Genomic DNA, 21,137 nt, shown 5'->3' on the forward strand with positions numbered 1-21,137 from the left:
GAGTTGTTTTTCCCAGTATAGCACAGAGTAAAGGCCGGCCTGTAAGTGTAGATGGAAAAACAAAAGGGATATTGAAACATCAGCATGCTTCGGTTGTTGTTGACTTGTTTACCTTTTATGCCACTTCATGAAACGCCCCAATTTATTCCATCAATCATCTCTGATCCTACTGACTGACTGCAAAGAGTATAGTACGTGGTCATCAACATCATGGTGTCCAACTCAGTCTGTAGTGTAGCAAGTGAGTCCAGATTCCATATTCAAAAATGCAATGGGTCGGCCTGCAGTAGAAGTACAATTTTGTTATTAAACAACAAGAAGGGAAACATTGACTTGAGTAACTGTTAGTGTGTAGATTAAATACTGATACACTGCATGCACAACAACAACAACACAAACTCCAATGACTCAGAGTCAGCGTCCATTGAAGCGGTGCCTGGACTGCCCATTTGAGGCCCCTATCCTATGGTGATTCCCATGACAGTGGACTGTGTTACATGTTTGTTGTGCAAGTTTTCATGCACATATGTGTGGACTTGAAATTTGGACTCGCCAATGGCCTTAATGTTTTGCACTTTTGATGACAATACGGTGTATGTAATGAAAACTGTTATTTATGGTCTGAGCTTTGTTGCTGCAATGATGCGTTACAATGTATGTGTATATGTTCATCTGTTACATGCTCTGCATGCCACATTCACATTGGCATCTGCTTGATTTTCTTTTGCAGAGGTTGCCAGAGGTTACAGCAACTTTTGTGCTTCTTGACTCAGAGGCTTGAGGGTGCAATTATGCTTGTCTGTGATAGTCTACTCTTGTCCTAATCATGCTATTTTTGGGTCTCTAGTTTTGTACACATGTCATATTTGGATGCCGTACCACAACAGCAGATAATTCTATTCACATGGTAACTTGAGGGGTGGACAGTGTCCGTCATATCTGTGGAATCTATCTTGATGTGTACACAGCAGTGTAGATGTGTAGTCATCTTGTGTAGGTCTGGCTTCATAGTCACATGGGTACATTTGAATGTGTGCCCTTGATTACTCATACAGTGTGATTGTCCTGTCATTAGCTGAAGTGTTGATGTGTATGTGCCTTTGAGCATGACCCTTATACACATGTATTATGCCACTTTATGAGTGCCTGTTTGTTTACATGATCAGGCACCTGCTGCAGATTGTGGGTACATGTAGGAGTTTTTTCCTGAGCAATGTGCAGTGTGTCGGTATGACCTTGCAGTCCTAGGGTACACCTTCTTGTTGTCAACATCATTTGTGAGTATGCAGAGTGTGTCACTGCAATGTCTGTATTGTGGTTTTGTGAGAAGCCATGGCTCTTGCTTACCTTTGTCCTCACTGTGCTGACTGGCTCAGGCAAACAAACATTATAAGTGACTTTTCACATACATTGATGTCAATTTACACTTTATTTTGTCCACGGTGTGGGATGCAGAGTCAATCCAGCCCCAAGAAGAGCTTTTGATGCCTATACATTGTGAGTTACTTCTCAATGTGTTTTTGCTCTGTACATACCACTTCAAGTCTAATATCTTCTACTCCATGCCTTGCCAGTGTTTGCCCTTCCCTGCCACTCCAAAGTGTGACACTATACTGTGGGAGGATGATCTGTGTCCAGAACCATTGTGCCCTCAGAACTATTTCATAATTTGTTATGTGCTATTATCTTCTACTTGATTGCAGTCATGGTTGCTCATGTACAGTGCAGATGAGTTTCCAGCACAGTCCTCTGGTCAGGTTTCTGCATATGTGTTTTCCTGAGTTGTGCAACAGTAGATGATACCTTGAGTGTGTATCTGTTTGCTGAGGTACTGCTACCCATCCTGAGTGTGATGTGATCTGTGTGCTGTGATGATTTGTGACGTTAAAGTTCATAGTGGTGGACTCAGATATGTGTGATACTGGTTTTGGTGGTGTTCACACACTTCTTACCGTGCATGCACTGCTGTCAATGGCTGTTCCATTGTCCTTGCCAGGTGTGAGTCCCCCTGATGTTCAGCTGAGTTTGCTATGTAATGTTTTTGTATGTGCATATGTTATGTATTTGTTGTTGAGGGATGCAGTCTTTTTCCTGTGTTGGCTCTTTCTACTGGCAGGTCCATGTGTGTGTAATGTTTTTTTTAGCATGACATTGTGTGTGAGGAGTTTGTGTATTCGAATGCATTCAGATGTGTGTTGAATTTGTACTATGCATTTCTTGTGTGAATGTCACATGTGGCATAGTGAAGTCTTGTTTATTAGCTATTTTTGTGTGTAAAATTGTGCTATGGCCTCCTATATTTGAACAGTCACTTGTCAGGATTGTGCATGTGAATGGTTGTGCTACACATTGACACCATGCTCACTTTGTAACTGGTGGAGTGTATATGTCTGTGTTTGCAGATGTGTCTGGTTGCACACAGTTTGTATTTATAATTGACATGTGTTCATGTATTTTTGGATTAGTTTGATGATGCTGACCGTGCAGTTGGCCAGAGGAGAAATGTTATCTCTTCCAGGGTTGTCTTGGATCACATTGCCTATCCACTCTTTGGCTTCACGTGGTCAAGCTTGTTGGACTTCTTTTGTTGTGGTTTGTGATACATGTGTTTGGCAATTAGTTGGGGATCAGCATTGGTTCAGACATCCCTGAGTGAGGCTCAGACATTTGTAGATACACACCAGGGTGTAGCATTGGTTATCAGGCAACTCATAGGACCTTATTTTCACCTTTATTTTTGCTTCTCCCAGGTGTTGAGCAGTGAAGGTGGGAGATGGGTAAATGAGGGGCACATGTGAAGGTCCTACTTGGGTTTGACAGTCAGGGAATGTCACCATGAGCCATGAGTGTTGTGCTGGTGGCATACACATGTGAAGATAGTTGACACAGATGTGGGGCTGATCTCTGAATGGCTTATGACAGTTCATCTCATTATGAGACAATGCATTACTTGCATTGCTGTATCACAAGGATACTGCACAGATGTTACTTTCATACAATTTTAATCTCTGTGCCACCCATGTATGATTTGATGTCCTAAGTGTAGCGTTATATGTGGTACCTCTTGAATTTCATGTACAAATGGTACTAGTCATTTCTACATGCTTTTCTTGCACTGTGCACTCCACTTTAGGATAGTTTACTTGTTATGATACAGTACTGCTGACTTATGGTATGTGTATGAGGCAGAGTTTAAGTGTGTGAGCTGTATCAAGGAGTTAACATGCAGTGTGAACAATTCCAAGGTTGTTAATCTGCACAGTGACTCTTCATGTATCCAATTACTCAAATTAATTCACATGAGTGGAAGGCAGGTGTGAGGACGATGAGGGTTGTTATGAGTCTCAGGTTAGAGTTTACTGCTGTCAAGATGGACTCTTCCTGACACTTTGGCATTCATTCAATACTTTATAGTTGGTGCTACCTTTGTTGAGGTGGTGTAATGGTGAGTAGGTGTTCTGTGAGTTAGCAGTGTATTCAGTGTTGTTGATGTACTGGACATACTCACATGGTGTCATTTATGTAGCAGTACACATGTGAGTCAAATGCACAGTGGTGCTTACTTTGAGTTTGCTATTTGAGTCAGAAATGCTGTACTGTGTTACATGGTATGGGCTATAATTATGTGATATGGTCTGCCATTGTATGTGATGAGCCTACCACTGTCTGCTTTGGGGCTCTGCTGATCTGTGATTATGTGGCAGTGGTGTCTCACATAATGTGTCATCTATCTAGGCTCACTGACCCATTCCAACAACTGTTGAATACACATACACAACCTGCTTGCTCTGCCCTCCTCTGTTCCACTTTGTATGTGGACGGACCCTTATTTGGCTGCAATGATGACTATTGTCATTTTTAAGGGACTCTTGCCTCACCCCACACTCATATTACTATATAATTGCTGATGATCCTAATGAGATGTTAATATAGACAGTGTCCATGCACATGACTTCTTGCTGCAGATATGTTGTGCAGACTGGTGCTTCTTTTATGATACATGTGGTGTGGATGTTGTGATGATGGTCTTGCTTGCCTTGGAAAATGTGCTGGACTCCAACTATATTGTGGGCAGATTTTACACGACTGGGCTAGTTCAAATAATTTCTATGGAGATGGGTGACCCCAATGCTGATGTGACAATTTGTTACGTGCAAGACATGTGTAATTGGACTATGGGATACGTTCCTGTCTCCACCAGGGTGTTTGTTGTAGGCAAGACACGAATTTCACCGAACAGTTGTGTGTTGTTGTTGTTTACAGGGGTTGTATGCGGGGATATGTTTTTGACATACCTGTGGTGTTGACCACGACGGCGTCTTATCTGCTGGTAGTGGATCTGGTACAGCAGTGGAAGGGCTTGTAGAGCAGGATCCATGGCGGCCAGGACCGTGTGGAGTTGGCTCGTACTACAGTTTCTATCTCCGCAGTTGTGCTTCCGCCATCTAGGAAGAGCTGGTTTCTCCGCTGCGTTCTGAGGGGCTGGTTGAGGCATCGTGATATGTCCGGCGGACGGAACGTCATTCCGCACAGGGGTATTTCTCTTTTGGCTCCATCCGGCACCTGTGCAGAACAAAACATCTGGCGGTTCTGGAACCTCCACGTCAGGCGGAAATAGGGCTATCTTTGCCCACTGTAATATGGTGGTTGCGCGGACCACCGCAGGTGTGACTAAATGGATGTTTCCTGCCACTGCCAACACCACGGAGGTGCCTACAACCACCATCGTAATCAGCCCTATAGTGCCTCCATAACTAACAGATCATCAGATTCATTGTTCCTCAAAGGAGAACAAGTATTTTGTATAGGTAGGTTAAAGGGACTTTAAAAGTGAGACACAAGATCCTAAAGTTAACTCTGTAGTGTATCTGTATTCACTACTGAACTTTAACAAAGGATCCCCATCCAAGTCAAAAATGCACTTTGCAGCACACTGTATTCTTGCAACCATATGAACCTGTACTCCAGTACACCAGGATTAATAGTATTAACATAGCACTGTTTTATCACTCTTCCCACAGAAACCTTGTCATTTGAAGTAGAATTCAAGTTTTCACTACTGCTCCCTTGACGATGTCTTCTCAATTCTGCATAATACACCACTCCTAAATGGCTCACTTCCTATTTCACAGAGAGCTGAAGGGGTCAATAATTTGGGACAGGGTCACACTTACCAACTTGGTAATCCACCCTGGTTGGGTCAAACACAGTCCTCAGAGAATCTCTGCTCACCCCCTAACTATGGCACAAGATGTGGCAATATTTGACTGTGTAACACAAACTCATTTTAGGAGTCAGTAAAGTTTTACAAACTCCTAAAATAGACTTGCGACTAGATACCAATTAGATATTTAGAAAGGATGTGTTGTGGGCATTCCTTCCAAATATCAAATCGGTACCAGATGTATAAATGGGCTGCAACTGGAATTCTTGTCGCAACCATTGAAAAGCTACTCACTCCCAAGTTGAGTGGTACATTATTTGAAGAAGGATCATCTTTGGCTAGTTTACTTTTTGTTAATTGTTGAAAAGGCTTTAGGAGGAGTAGGCAGTGATCTAAGGGATCACTGCTAAAGCTCACAGAAACTTTTGAAAAATATTTATTTGTTTTTAAAGCAGCCCCATATCCTTTAAGGACATCAGGCGGTGACTACCACCAATCAGAGTAAGGTGCAATTTACAACCTACCTGATGAATATCAAGAGGTAAGTCACACTGAGACTCACTCCAATATGGAATTCTGCAACATAGTTTGGTTTGAAAAATTCAACATCAGTCCAGTCACAAATAAAGCCACTTTTTGCAACCAGTATATAGATACATCTGCCTTCAGTGCCTTATTTAAAACATTGTTACAGCAAAGAAATGATGGACGGAATGCTGACAATGCAGACATTCTCCCCCAGTCAAACGATCTGGGTGAAATCCATTGTTCTTTTGCCCACTATGCCACCCCAGTTTGGACCCAGTCATATGCAAATCAGTCTTGACCCTGTGCCCCATGGGAACAGTCCAGACCAAACTGCCAGGCCAGGTCCTCCCTGGACCGGAAACAAGCATCCTGGGATCGGTTTCAGGGTATGTCACCCTTCTTCAGCCAGGCTAGCTTGAATCCAGTGGAGCAGTGAGCAAGGGATCCACGTCAGGGCATACCCATCCCACTTCTGGCGAAAAGTGTTACAGCAAAGAAATGACGGACGGAATGCTGACAATGCAGCTATTCTCCCCAAGTCAAACGATCTGGGTTAAATCCATTGTTCTTTTGCCCACTATGCCACCCCAATTTGGACCCAGCCATTTGCAAATCAGTCTTGACCCTGTGCCCCATGGGAACAGTCCAGACCGTACTGCCAGGCCAGGTCCTCCCTGGACCGGAAACAAGCATCCTGGGACCGGTTTCAGGGTATGTCAACCTTCTTCAGCCAGGCTAGCTTGAATCCAGTGGCACAGTGAGCAGGGGACCTACATCTGGGCATACCCATCCCACTTAGGGTGAAAAGTGTTACAGCAAAGAAATGATGGACGGAATGCTGACAGTGCAGACATTCTCCCCCAGTCAAACGATCTGGGTTAAATCCATCGTTCTTTTGCCCACTATGTCACCCCAGTTTGCCCAGACGTGGGTCCCGTGCTCTCCATGACACTGGAATCAAGCTATCCTGGCTGACGAGGGGTGAAACCCCGAAACCGGTCCTAGGATGCTTGTTTCCAGTCCAGGGAGGACCTAGCTTGGCAGTTCAGGCCGGACTGTACCCATGAGGCACAGGGTCAAGACTGATTTGCATATGGCTGGGTTCAAACTGGAACGGCATGGTGAGCAAAAAAACAATGGATTTAGGCACAGATCTCTGTACTGGGGTGAATGTATGACATTGTTCTGCATTCTGTCCATCAACTGTTGTTTTTAAATTTATTTAGAACATGGCAGACAGGATACTCCTTCAAAATGTATCAGATATCCCCACCAAACAATATAATCCATTTGTAATACAGAAAACAATCACGTTTGTGATGGAGTATACTGTCTGCCAAACTCTGAAAAAAGTTGGGGAATAACTTCTAACAACTGGCTTTATTGGTTTCCAAGCCGTTTCTCACTATTTAATTGAAAACATGCTGTCATTTCCCACCTGCTTTGAGCAGGAAGCAAATATCAGCAGGACTGCTGATGGGTATGTTGAATAGAGGGGCAAAGGTGAAGGCAACACTTGTGCATGTCTAATGGGGAGCATTATCCACTCCTCAATGATTCCTCTGGACTGCTGTAGGCAATGCATGGGCTTTTGTAATGCTGTTTGACACAAACCCAGTCTGAGTGGCCTCTTTGAGAGGGCCAGTGTCTCCAGACCCAAAACTATCGGGTCCAGAGATATCAGACCCAATAAATCCCACCCACAAACACCCATAATTGGGAATTGCCATGAGTTAATACCTCAGGTGAAATAACACAACTTGTAAAGAGGACCTTAGTCTTGAAAAAATGGAAGTCGAAATCTTCCAGTGGGGCACAGTCAAGGATGTGGCTGGGAAGGGACACTCTCACTGAATATTTTGACTTTAGCACCAAAAGCTCCAACCATGACAAACCTAGATTTCATATTTGTTCAATCAATCAATCAATCAATCAGGGGTTTATATAGCGTGCTACTCACCCTGAGGGTCTCAAGGCGCTATTGTTGAGGTCACTTTGTGAATTGGATAGATTTGTTGTCTCACCCTGGTCCAAGGTTTTACATTTGTATTGAGTCCCTTTTTGGAAAGCAAGGGTGAAAACTGTAGCAGGTCAAGATTGCACAATGGTACAAACCTTTACTGCAATGTCTTAATAAAACAGTTTTCAGCATGTCAGAAAGCTAAAAGTGCAATAAACCAGGTTTTCCAGTGTATGCCTCAGAACCTGGAAAAAAGTACCAAGTCACAACTTTTTTAACTGCTGGAAAGGTTCCTCCTGGTTGCTGGACCTGGCCCTTTCTGCAGGGTCATCCTGACCCTTTTTGCCTTCCTCTTCCTATTTTTGCTGAATTTTGTTTTTGTTGGCATTAGGACTGATATAGTGCTTGTTCTCTTTCCCTAAATCATGATAATATTGACTTATACCCAATTGGCATAATTAAGTTACTTGTAAGTCCCTAGTAAAGTGGCACTACATGTGCCCAGGGCCTGTAAATTAAATGCCACAAGTGAGCCACTTCCGCATTCCAGTGATGCCGGAAAGATGAGGCGAGAGCAGAACGATGTCAGGAAACTAATCCGTTAAATCAGGATCCGAGCTTGAGCCATTGTTTTTCAAAACCGAAAGCGTCCCCGAAAACGTCGCCGCAGCATAGCATTAAATTAAGGTTTCACCAGCGCATTGTGAAAACATCCAACAGTCCCCACAAACAGACCATCTTTCCAAACATCATTAATGTGCCACAAGTGTGTACACTTAAAAAACTCACTACATCACCTGATTGAGAAGTTATCTATCATCGATGAGCTTTTAAGGTTACATACACAAGAAATTCCCATTCACTTCTGTGATTCCATGCGGTATTTACCGCCTATCATTCCTCACTGTAACTGTGCTTAACCACGTCCTGGTCCTGAGGAGAACCCTGAACTTGAATAGGGTTCTGAAACGCGTCGATCCCATCCAGCTAGAAGCAGCCACCATTAATCTATGAAATAACATTGTGTACAGACAGGACAATTAGCCTGGTGTAAACATTGTGTGGTCTAGCTGTGTATGGCAGGATGCACTTCTTGAAAAATAATAACTATGTGCACTGCCTCAGTTTCCACTAAGGACTGGTCTGTTTCATTTTGTTATGTTGTGTCATCCACAAGTATCGGTTTGCTTTTGATGTCTTTGTGAAATGTTTCAAACTTTGTCATTACTGTTATGTTTATCGTTTCGCGCTGTCTCTTTCTTCATGACATGAATTAAATGTTTATCGTGTTTGTACTAAAAAATAAATGAAATAGGAAAAGGTGGGATAAAAGCTCCAGAACCACTTTAGACTTCAAGGTGATTACTCTGAATGTATTAATTATCAATGCATGTCCAAACCACTCTCTTTTTCTTATGCTATTGTGGCCTAGTTTGGACGCAGGTATAGGCCCAACCCCTTACTGTATCATTCCTTTTTCTTATACAAGTGAGCCTGCAGCACCGATTGTGCAACCCACTTGAGTAGTCCTGTAAACATGTCTCAGGCCTGCTGTTGCAGCCTGTGTGTGTAATTTTAAACTGCCATTTCGCGTTGGCAAAGTAAACCTTTTGCCAGACCCAAACCTTCCTCTTTAATGCATATAAGTCACCCATAGAGTAGGCCCTAGACATACTTTAGAGCAAGGTGCAATGTATTTAAAAAGTAGGACATGTACCCTTAATTTTTGATGGCCTGGTAGTGAAAAATTCTTACATTCATTTTTCACTACAGCAAGCCTATAGGAGAACACTGGAGATACCTTTTTACATTTTATAAGTGTGATTTCCAAATGGGAAGAAAAGAAACAGTACATTTTTGGTGTCTCACAATTTAAAATCCTAACTAATGATGAAGTCGGATTTTAAATTGTAATTCTGAAAATGCCACTTTTAGAAAGTTGGCATTTTCCTGTCTTAACCATTTGGTGCCTGCACGTGAGATGTCATCAGTGATGTCATCAGTGATGTCACTGACCATGTCATGAGTGATGTAATATGTGACGTAATCAGCTGTACATTGCGGGGGCGCGAGTTATAGTTAGCTGAACTAACTATAACGGGGGAATTTCTACGGTTTTGTACGAGGGAAATGTCCAGCTAACTATAACGCCCCTGAAACCTATGGTTTTTTCAGTGAATTTCGAAGATTTTTTAAATGCTAGTTCCTAACTATAACGTGCCTGAAACCTATGGTTTTTTCAGTGAATTTCAAAGGTTTTTGAAATGCTAATTCCTAACGATAACAAACCTGAAACCTATGGTTTTTTAAGTGAATTTCAAAGGTTTTTTAAATGCTAATTCCTATCTATAACTTATCTCTAAACCTATGATGTTTAATGATTTTCATAGGATTTCTAAATCTTTATATTTCAGTGTATCAATTCCTTTAATTATGTTTTTTTATATTGTTTTTCACCATTTTTTAAAGGGTTTTTTTCACTTAATTCTTTTAAAAATTAAAAAATATTATTTGTTTTTAATGAATTTTTTTTTTAAATTGTACATTTTTTAAAACTATTTTTTAGATATTTTTTAAAATATTTTTTAAACTATATTTTTAATACTTTGTTATTATTTTTTCTTACAAGTTTCTTTGGGATTCGCGCACCCTATGCGGACCTTTCTCGATCCCTGCGCAGAACATAGCCGCCATTTTACGATTGTAGAGTAGGATCCGCGTACGGTATGCGTTGGGTACGTATTTTCGTGCGCGATTGCTATGTGACCGGTACGCGACTCCATGCCCATACACGACACGTACGAAATGTCATGTGCGTGTTTGACACGGTGGATGCGTGAATCCCACGAAATATTTTAAATGTCAAAAAACATATATATATGTATTTCATGTAAATATTAAATGAAGACATAATCTAAGCTACTCATAAAATTAATATACTTTTACTTCTAATCCTATATTGCTTAAAAATGCAATTTCGCGGATTCGCGCTCGGTGCGTGCTGCCTATGCGCACGGTGTGCGGATCCCATGTGACCTGAAAAAAAGAGATTTGATTGGTTCATTACACTTCCTATTCTAACTATTTAAAGACCCCACCCATTTCAATCATTCTTCTTTGACCTTCTTTGGAGGAGCATCTTTCTGCTGAGAAGAACTTCTTTTGGCTAAGTTTACACTCAGTTCAAACTTTTTTGAAAAACAATGGCTTCAGGGCAGCAGGCATCACCAGCATCTGCTCATTCATCTGAGGATGAATTTTTGGAAGAACCACCACGCCAACAAAGATACACATCTGTGGTTTGGAAATTTTTCACTTTTCCTGAGGGGCAAACCAAAACTAATGCCACCTTAGTGACATGTTTTATCTGTCAGCGAGTGCTCTCCCGTGGGGATCCCAACAAAAAATATTCATGTGGTACAGCCAGCATGATGAAGCATCTGAAGACCCTGCATCCGGTCAACCTTGCTGGAGAAGAATGCTGAAGAATGCAAGTTCTTCCAGCTCCATCAGATGCATCGCAGCCAAGTACTTCAAGGTTGGATCCATCTGTCCAAAACTTGGAAATCCGTCCACAGTTTGCAACCTTAAAAGTGCTCTGCATAAAATGCAACGCTGTACTTTGTTATGGAGAGCAGTCGATTGAGCTCATTTGTCGAAAGCAAGAAAACCATCATTGCTAGATTTATTTTTTTTTCCCCCTGAAGTTTATTGTTTTGTTCCTCCAGTTCTGTTTTTTCCTTTTTTTTCCAGAAAAACCAATTTTTTTAAAAAATTGCTCAAAAAAACCAAGAAAAAAAAAATAAAAGAAAAAAGAAGAAGAAAAAAAGTTCTTCTAAGAACTAACTTTCATGGTTTAAAAAAAGAGCTATATTTGTTTGTTGGTGTGTGAAAGTTTAGATGAATGTATGTGTAGTACGTAATTGACTGAACGAATGCATTAGTAGCGTATGGTGAATGTATAAGTGCAGAATTATGAGGAAGTGCTGCAGCATCACACAGTAACCTCTTTAACTGCAGTGTGCTGTAGTACTTCCGAAGCACAGGGATGCAACATATGTACATAAATATGTTGCAAATCTATGCTTCTCTCTGCACGGCTGCTTAAACTGCAGCCATATAGTGACACTAGCACCCTTGCACCATGGCGCAAGGATATCTGTGTCATGTGGTGTTTGTTTTTGTGCAGGAAGACACACCTTCCTGCACAAAAACAATCAGTAAAGGCATTTTTCTCCTTCAATGTATGCTGAACATTTTAGCATGCATTGAAGGTTAAAAAATGAGGAGAAATGAAAACAATTCTCCTTGTTGTGCTTTGCTACACCAATTGGAGAATGGTGCAGCATTCACACACATGTCAAGATGTATTATTTTTGATAAATGTGGAGATGTGTCTTCTTCTATAACGATTCTGTGCAATCACGCACAACAACACTTATAGAACACCCTTTCAACGCAAAGTGGTGTGTATGATGAGGTCGTATTTACATTGAGAAAAAAAAGGTACACAGAGTGCCTTTTCCTGTATTTGTAAAAATAAAAGAGTGTCTTGCGGTATAACTATGTTACAAAAAGTAACATATTTCTGTTTGGAAAATTACTTGTGAATGATAGGAGGTAAGCACCGATGTTTGTCTGTAAAGATGCTCAAAGAAGAATGATTGAAATGATTGCAGTCCTTCAATACGTAGAATGGGAAATATTATGAACCACTCAAATCTGTTTTTTTGGAGGTCATATGATAACCTATGACAGAGAGATTCCAAAACTACATAGGTATAAACAGGGTGTTTTGAAAAACGTATCAAAACGTTGTACCTTCTTGCTAATGTGCCCATTGTCCATATTAATACTTAGTTAAACTTACCTTCAGAGTATTAGAAATAAAAAATGGTACACATTTTTTTCAGTTGTTTTTTGTAATGTAAATTGTGGTAAATTGCTTATTTTAGAATTAGAATCTGTGAAATAAAAGCTAAAATTGTTATAACATGCAATAATACATTTTTAACACAGCATAATTTAAACAAAATAATTTGTTTGCCTTTTTTGCTGTTCTCAGAATATATTGAATTTCACTAGAAATAGTGATTTCAATCGTACTCATCACATTATAGCGGGCAAAAAAAAAACAATCAAAAAGATTGTTTAAAAAAAAAAAACAACATGCTATTCCCAGTAAAATACCAGAAAATACAAATCACACATATATCAAATGCTTATTGCTAACAACATTTTATAACTTCAATTTATAAAAACTGTAAATGTTGTCGCTTTAAAATATTCACCGAGTCAATGAGTAAGAAAAAGTCCATAATTCAAACATATACCTTTCCTTGAGGCCAAATGGTAATTTTGCACTGTTTTTTATGTAAATTGTCCAATGGTAATCCTAAATAATTGTAATAATAAATTCCTCAGAGAGTGAATTATCTTCCTAAAACTTTGGCTTTAAAAATATTAGGTAGGAATTTGGTAATTCACTAGGCAAACATTGTTTGAAAACCAACTGGGCATCATTACAAAGTGTCCAGCCTTTGTCACATTTAGGCAGTGTAATGTCCAGATGTTGTGGAAGGACCATCATGGAAAATTATTGCAATTGCTACAAAAGTCCTTCCTGATATTGATAGTTGTATTGCTACAAATTGCTTTATTAAAGTATTCAATTTTCTTCCATCAGCTGTACAATGTTGCATCATTAAAATTATATATTGTCCATATTCTTTTTTTGAAATAATGTGGATAACATTTCTGATTTACATTGGCTACACTCCATGTTTTGATTTGCACCTTTAACTAATTTATTGAAAGACACTGATTTTCAGTCCAGTAATGTTAAATATAGAAATCTTTCAGTGTCTACATTAGTGCTAGGTGTATACATGCAATTTTCACAATGATGTTCCCATTTTCTATTTCTAAACCTTCATTTTCAAAAATGGTAAGCATATACATTAAAAATTCCTGAGCATCTTGTTGGATATTTTGCGTAAATTGTGTAGAACCAGAACACACATCCGAAAGATTACGAACATCTGAAACAGTTTGTATTTTACTTGTATCTGTTGTCAATTTTTCATAAACAGAATGCAACAAGGAACAAAATCTTTTTTGCCGATTCTGCATAATTTGTTCTTGCAAACCTTCAAGATAAAAAACAACATTGACCACTACACATTAGCATAGCAGTTGACACCTGAACTATTTTCAAACTGATAACCACCAATCTCTTCAATAGTGTCCTTTTTCTTTTTACTTGCTATCACAACATTATCTTGTTCTTTTCCTTCTCTACACCTTCAGAACAGATATTCTCAAACCTTCTTTTTTGACCAACCACATGCTTTTCAAATACAGGATATTGACCTAAATTGGGAGCATACGCCCTTCTTAACCTATTACACAGTTTGCATCTGCAGTAACCTTTGTGTCATCAAAATCAATCAAAAACAAACCAGATAATGTTCTGATTCGCGACAAAGTAACATATGCCACACCCTCTTTAAACACAGTAGATCCAATGTTCACCAATGCACTGTCTACACTTAATCCTTGAGATTTTTGAATAGTCACTGCGTATGCCAGAGAAAATGGATATTGTTTCCTACGGACATATAAATCTTTAACAAGCAAAAAACGAACTGAACAACGACCAATTTCTTTAACTTCTTCAATCTGATCAAATTTAAGTTTTAAAAATTCAATTCCTTCTTTTTTCTGATAATTAACAAAATCCACCACTTTACCCATTGCTCCATTAACTAAACCTTTTTCTACATCCAAATTACGCCTTAAAATTACCCGACAGTTTACACATGCATATAGAGTCTTTTCTAAACCAGCCGTTTTACATATCTTTTATCTAAAGAATCCAGTTTTGTTTTCAATTTTCCGGTCAAAATAATAGTGATTCCTTCATGCTCTACTTTATCGATGACTTCCATTTTTATAATGTCTTCATTTTCCAGTTTCAATAGTTCTTCGTTGAATATAGAATATAGAATATGCGCAGTGTTGGCATTAAGCAGATCACTGATTTATTTTCTGCAATTTTCATGTACACTTTCTCAGGAACTACATTTTCATTTGGAAACAAACTGGAAAGTAATCAACTCTGCAAAGCTTCTTTGCCATGTTCTGTCAGAAGTCCAATTCTTATATCTTGAAGAATACTTCTATATTCAGCATCATTTGCCTGTCGCATATTTTTATCAGTTCTTTGTATTCAAAATATGTCCAAATGTTCACGTTTCCAACACTACCAAGAGACTTTCTGGTATCTTCATGCGCAACTGTTTTAAATACTGGTTGTCCTTTTACCGGAGTCAGTTACAGTAGATTTCTAAAAACTATGACGTGTTTTCCTCCAAATAACACATCATACTCTGTTTTAAGAATTTGCTGCATTCTTAAATGCACAAAGGCAAGCAATCTCAGCTGCAATTGTAGCTTCTTGATCAATTTCATCTTTCAACATTTTCACATAATTTGCAAAAGCACTGCATTGTATGCTATCTTTACAAGCATTAAATGAATCTTCATAGCTCTGAAAATCTCCAAGTAATTCCAGTTCTGAACGCCATGGTTTGAACATTTGCAAAAGGGCTAAATAGTAAAATTCCCTTTTATCAGCAGTGTCGCAACTCAGTTTCCTGTGATTAATTACATTTCCTTTCCTTTGTTTCACCAAACATCCTTCGGAACCAATCACTGCATATTTTCCATCATTGATGTTCTCTGTAGTATTCCATTTAAAAGTGAAGTTTTGCAGCAATTCATAGAGACACATGTTCTCAAGATGATGACTTCTGTTTGGGTAATATGTGTCTAACATATTCGTTTTCAAAATATCTGTACTTTCTGGTTCTTTTTCTGCTAAATATTCAATTTCTTGAACAGATTTCAGTACCCAATTTCGCATTGCTGCAAGACCTAGACTCACCCAAATGATTCTTCTACTTTTGGAGTATCGACTTGCAAATGATAACCGATCTGAGCATTCATATGCTCCAATTTCACGAAGCGATAACATCTTCAAACTGAAACTGTATAATTTCTTACTTAGAGTCTTCTCGTGGGAAATCTCTTCCCACATTTCTTTCAATTCCGTCTTTTCTGATTTAGTAATGTGGGACATTACATACCGAGCAACAGCAATGGAATTGTCCGCAACATACTGAATATCCATGTTAGCATTCCACATGGATAAAATAAATGGATTGCAATGAAGGACGTTACATATCGAGCAACAGCAATGGAATTGTCCGCAACATACTGAATATCCATGTTAGCATTCCACATGGATAAAATAACTGGATTGTAGTCATTTATGTATTTTGACTCTTCGCCTCTTCTTAAGTTGTAGGTATTTTTCAGAGACTTTCTTGTGATGGTATGTCACATAGCTGACATAAAACTGTTCACTCTTCCTTTGGATAATACAGGACGTGGAAATACAAAACGACATTTGGTATAGAACTCATCCTTGACTTGTACTTTCGTCGACAGTATTTTCCACATCTATGGCTTTGGAATCGTAAGACTTGTTGTTTTAAGTTTTTATCTTCTCTGCTATTGGGTACAGCACATGTGGCATAATCTTCAATGAAAGACAAAACAGTATCATCTGAATCTGTTCCAAATTTGGGGGCGTCCTTTATCCATAACAACATATGTATATGAGGAGCACCTCTTGCTGATACTCCTTTCTCCAAAAGAAATCCACAACTTCTCCAAGAGGAGGATTTTTTTTATTGCAGATGAAAGACATCATAGCTTCAAATCTATGATTGAAATATCTGCATACATTAACAGGATCCAAAGAGCACAATTCTCCAGGTGTCTTGTACTCACTATTTTTTATATTGGAATTTGCCTCTCGAAGAAATTCAAGTAAATCATCCCAAGCATACTCAGCACAGCTTAGTGTAATGAACCATGTAGGAGTTCCGCAGCATACATTTCAGTTCACCATGATGACGGTACCAATATTCATTAGTCCCACGCTGACATGCCATCAGATTAATCAACTGAGATTCTAAATGATCATCTCCCTGATGCACTTTATCCATAAAATCCTTTGCAGTTACATTTTGAAGATGCATTCCAGTTTTTAAAATGTGATTTACTGCATATGAAAGTCCAGACAAGTCACTTTCAAACAGAAGATGAAACATATAAGGGATACATTGTCGAAATCTTGGATCTTCTGCATATAATCTTGTTGTCCGATATTCAGATGCAGGAATCTGCACAGGATGTTCATCATATCGTCCACCTTTTCCTGTTGGAAATAACTGCGGGAAACAACGAGCTTCCAAGCTCTCTTCCCATACACTCATGGGACTTCCTCTTGCTTTTTTCATTTGGAACAACTCAATCGTATTCCCCATCACCTCTTTGGAATGAAGTGGATGTACACTGTAATGTTCATAGATTTCTTCACCTCTGGACATGTCCACTTTTTCAATTTGTCCACTTAATGTTTCATTATCTTCTGCTAAATCTATTTCTTCTTCTCCTACAAACACATTTCTAAAGTACTCATTATTTTTTATCAGATACAATGATGCCTTTTGCACTTTTCTAAAATCCACTAACTCTTGCCAGATTTTCTTATTCTTAGTAGGAACACCATTAACTAGAATGACTAGTGGTTCATTTTCTGCATGGTCTACTCCAATAGTTTCAATGTTTTTCTTTAAATCTAATGGTAAATACACAACTCTTCCTTTCAATCCTCTTTGTAACTCTGATGGGGGCAATTTACCTGTTTTGGGTTCCATACGAACAATAGCCTGAAACGGGTGCACACATTGAACTCAGCTCTGGAGGAATAGCAACCAACTCTAGATATTATGAACAGCTCTAGCAGGCATTTTATTCTCATCTAATTTGTTATAACAATATTTGCAAATACGCTGCTCAGATCCCAAATCAAAACAATCCTCTACCAACAAATAAGTTGCAAATTCCTTCCACTTATCATTATTTTCTGTTTCACTTTTTAAATACAGATTGACACTCCTAGTCTGATTTTTATAGTGACTTCGCCAACAACAAATACAAGAAACATTTGGTCTTTCACCTGAAATTACCTTAAAGTTTGTGATTTAATCTTCAACATTTTTTGTAATCATGGTTTGTACATTGTCTTCAACATTTTGTTCTACTAATGTGTCAGTTTCTGCACTCTCTTGCTGAGGACCAAAGTAACAAAACTCAATATCATCACAAACTTTCTTCACATCTGATACTGACCCACGCAAAAGAGCACTGTTCAACTCATTTAACTTTAGTGCTGGACTTTTTGAATAATACAATCTTCTCACTAACTTCCGTATTTGAGTATGATGTACTGCCAACATCCTGAAATGGTGAAAAACACTTTGACAAACTTTCCTAGAAAGACAAGCCAGAGAATGACCTTGCAAACCAGTATTTTTTCTCACTCTGCAAGGGTCTAGTCCTTGCAACACCTTAATCTTTTGTTTAACACTTTTTTTTACTATATGCTCGTAAGAAACTACATAATTTATCAATAGATTCTTGCCATACACTACAAATATTACTGCGATTCCAAGTGTACACAGGGTGTTTAGGACGTCACCCTAGAACTTCAGCAGCTATCACTTCTTCTGCATTTCTTTCAACCATTTTGTCTTTGTCAATTGGACAACCATTTCTAACCTCATAACCTCGACCACTCGTGTCAACTGCATGCAATAAATTATTGCTCTGTAAATTACTCTCTTCATTAAAATCACAAAAATGTGTTTTATATAATTACTCTTTTCCTCCTACTTTTGGCCTTCATTAAATGGATTGGTTTATCTAGTGATCGAATTCTGTTTAATACTAAAATGAATAGTTTCCTTTTTACTTCAAAAGCCTTTTCAACAATGGTTTCAATATGCTTCTTCTTTTTATAAAATAGAGCTCTCTTTTTATATTTCTTCACATCTTTCAACAAATTATGTACTACTCTCTTGTAAAATATTTTTTTGCGTATTTCCTTATACTGATTTTGCCTTCTTTTACCATACTTCGTCTCCTTTGACTGTCCATTTGCTTTTTTGCTTTTCCTATTATTTTAAATATTTTTTCTAGTTGAAGCATTCTCAGAGGTTTCAGCATTCTGTACATTCTGTCTGGTCCTACAAACATTTTAAATAAATTGCTTTGTGATCTTACCCGAAGATTTTTTCTTTTCAGCCACATTATGTGGTTCATTCAATACTTGTGGTTGATTTTTCTTCAAGTAACTGTCCTTTTTCTGTTCTTTTCTTTTTCTTTCTTTTTCTGGCATAATTTATCTATTTTAATGGTGAAAAACAGTGTCTGTAAAAAATAATCACAAATAAATGTATATTAATAACTTTATAATTTATACTTTTCTATTACTATACAAACATATTTTATATAAATACTGACTAAGAAATTATAGCCCTGAAGCACAAGTGTGACAAGGGTTAAAACAATACATGCATAGTGCATACTACTTTGAAGCAGTTCATGCCCTAAAGCCTGCCTCACTGAAAGACTACATGCTAACTGACTGAATGATTACAGACCATAAGGAGAGACACTGGGTAAAATCACAGTTGTTTGAATTTGTCTTCATTGAATAGATCACGACATTCTACTAAAAGACTCACTATGGGTTTGCAACAGCAGTCACAGTGTGTTTGCTGGAGTGTATGCATAGTAACTGTGGAAAAGTAGGACTGATGCACAAGTGTAAAACTGGTTAGACCACTACATACATAGTGGATAGTTACTTCAAACAGTCATTGTCAAAAGGCATGCTTCACTGCATGAGTACCTGAATACTGACTGAAACATTAGAGTAATGCAAGGATAGTACCTGAATTAATCTTTTAAGGGTTTGGGTTTTTGTGTAGTAAAGATTACTACATGGTGCCGGATGAGTCACTAGAGGAGAGCAAGGAGATTGACAGGGTGTCTGCTGGAAGTGTATGGATACTGACTGGCGAATTGAAGGTGTGAAAGACAAGTGTTTGTTTTTTGGCACAGTTAATGGATTACTTCATGTTACTGAAAAAATCACTGGAGAAGTGCAAAGGAAGTGACAGGGTGTTTGCAAGAACTGTATGGATACTGACTGGGATATTGATGGTGTGAAAGACAAGTGTGTAGGTGGTTAGAGACATACATGCATAGTGGATAGGCGTTTGAATCAATCCATGTGCTAAGGCCTGCCTCACTCCATTAGTACTTGGGTACTGACTGAATGTTTTGAGTATTGCAAGGAGAGTGCCTGGATGAATTTATAAGTATTTGTTTTCTGGTGCGGTAAATGCATTAGTACATGGTGCTGAATGAGTCACTGGAGGAGTGTAAGGGGAGTGACAGGGTGTTTGCTGGAACTGTATGGATACTGACTGGGGAATTGAAGGTGTGAAAGACAGGTGTGTAGGTGGCTAGAGAGCTGCATGCATAGTGGATAGACGTTTGAAACAGTCCATGGACTAACACCTGGGTCACTGCATAACTACCTGGGTACTGACTGAATCATTAGAGTACTGCAAGGAGAGTGCCTGGGTGAATCTTTTTAAGTTTTTGGGCTTTGGTACAGTGAATAGATTAGTACATAGTGTCAAATGCGTCAGTGGAGGTGTGCAATTGGAGTGACAGGGTGTTTATTGGAGTTTATAGATACTGTGGGAAATTGAAGGTCTGAAAGACAATTGTGTAGGTGGTTAGAGGCCTCCATGCTTAGTGGATAGGCGTTTGAATCAATCCATGCGCTAAGGCCTGCCTCACTCCATTAGTACTTGGGTACTAACTGAATGATTAGAGTATTGCAAGAAGAGTGCCTGGGTGAATTTATAAGTGTTTGGGTTTTGGCGCAGGGAATGCATTACTACATGGTGCTGAATAAGTCACTGGAAGAGTGCAAGGGGAGTGACAGGGTGTTTGGTGGAAGTACATGGATACTGACTGGGGAATTCAAGTTGTTAAACACAAGTGTATAGTAGGTTAGAAGCCTGCATGCATACTGGATAGACATTTGAAGCAGTCCATGTGGTAATGCATGGTTCACTGCATGAGTACCTGGGTACTGACTGAATCATTAGACTACTGCTAGGAGAGTGCCTGGGTGAAACTTTTAAGTTTTTCGGTTTTGGCACAATTAATAGATTAGTACATGGCACTGGCTCAGTCACTGGAGGAGTGCAAGATGAGTGACGGGGTATTTATTGAAGTATATCGATACTGACTAGTTAATTGAAGAAGTGAAAGACAAGTGTGTAGGTGGTTAGAGGCCTGCATGCATAGTGGATAGGCGTTTGAATCAATGCATGTGCTAAGACCTGCCTCACTCCATTAGTACTTGGGTACTGACTGAATGTTTAGAGTATTGCAAGGAGAGTGCCTGCATTAATTTATAACTGTTTCTTTTTTGGCACAGTTAATTGATTACTTCATGGAACTGAATAAATCACTGTACAAGTG

Source organism: Triturus cristatus, chromosome 2_2, assembly GCF_964204655.1.
Source record: "Triturus cristatus chromosome 2_2, aTriCri1.1, whole genome shotgun sequence".
Classification (NCBI taxonomy): Eukaryota; Metazoa; Chordata; class Amphibia; order Caudata; family Salamandridae; genus Triturus; species Triturus cristatus.